The sequence below is a fragment of the Limulus polyphemus genome, unplaced genomic scaffold (assembly GCF_000517525.1).
Source record: "Limulus polyphemus unplaced genomic scaffold, Limulus_polyphemus-2.1.2 Scaffold1177, whole genome shotgun sequence".
Classification (NCBI taxonomy): Eukaryota; Metazoa; Arthropoda; class Merostomata; order Xiphosura; family Limulidae; genus Limulus; species Limulus polyphemus.
The window spans coordinates 77,736-79,314 of record NW_013666787.1 but is presented as its reverse complement, the minus strand read 5'-3'; positions in this window follow the sequence as shown (position 1 = coordinate 79,314).

Genomic DNA, 1,579 nt, shown 5'->3' with positions numbered 1-1,579 from the left:
GTATAAGAATAATTACGGCAGAAGTACTCAACTTTTCCAAGAGCTGGATACTTGAAATTTCCTTTCTGCTGTTTCAATACTTGACATCTGTCACAGCCCAAGTGGTCCTAGTACGAGATCTTCTTGTCTAGTAATGCAAGAGGTTCTTTGATTTTCATAATGTACTTGATAGTTTCTGTCTCAGACTTCTTGATACTTATCCAAATACTGAACATTTTGCGCATAGACATGTCCTGATATATATCTAAATATTGAACAGTTTCTGTCTAGCAGACCAAGAGATACCCTGATATATATCTAAATTTTGAACAGTTTCTGTCTAGCAGACCAAGAGATGCCCTGATATATATGTATCTAAATATTGAATAGTTTCTGTCCAGTATACCAAGAGATGCCCTGATATATATGTATCTAAATATTGAATAGTTTCTGTCTAGCAGACCAAGAGATGCCCTGATATATATCTAAATACTGAACAGTTTCTGTCTAGTAGACCAAGAGATGCCCTGATATATATGTATCTAAATATTGAACAGTTTCTGTCTAACAGACCAAGAGATGTTATGATATATATTTAAATACTGGACAGTTTCTATCTAGCAGACCAAGAGATGCCCTGATATACATCTAAATATTGAACAGTTTCTGTCTAGCAGACCAAGAGATGTCCTGATATATATCTAAATACTGGACAGCCTCTATCTAGCAGACCAAAAGATGTTATGATATATATTTAAATACTGGACAGTTTGTGTCTAGCAGATCATGAGATGCCCTGATATATATTTAAATACTGGACAGTTTGTGTCTAGAAGATCAAGAGATGCCCTGATATATATCTAAATACTGAACAGTTTCTGTCTAGCAGACCAAGAGATGCCCTGATATAATCTAAATACCAGACAGTTTCTGTCTAGCAGACCAAGAGATGTCCTGATATATATCTAAATATTGAACAGTTTGTCTAGCAGACCAAGATATGTCCTGATATATATCTAAATATTGAACAGTTTCTGTCTAGCAGACCAAGGGATGCCCTGATATATATCTAAATACTGGGCAGTTTCTATCTAGCAGACCAAGAAATGCCCTGATATACATCTAAATACTGCACAGTTTCCGTCTATCAGACCAAGGGATGCCCTGATATACATCTAAATACTGCACAGTTTCCGTCTATCAGACCAAGGGATGTCCTGATATACATCTAAATATTGAACAGTTTCTGTCTAGCAGACCAAGGGATGCCCTGATATACATCTAAATACTGGGCAGTTTCTATCTAGCAGACCAAGAAATGTCCTGATATATATCTAAATACTGGACAGCCTCTGTTTAGCAGACCAAGAGATATTTAGAATTAGGTACAAACTCAACAATGTCCGTTACGAAATTCAAGAGGTCCAAAAACACAGCTAAAATTAGACATAATTCTGTTTGTTAGTTAGTTGGCTAGATGGATAACATTAAAAAGTTCCTGTTTGACAGTCCAAAAATATTAAGAAGTTTAAACAAACACGACAGATTGTGTTTAACCTAAGATATAAGAATATAGAATTAACCACTCAATAGTTTTAAC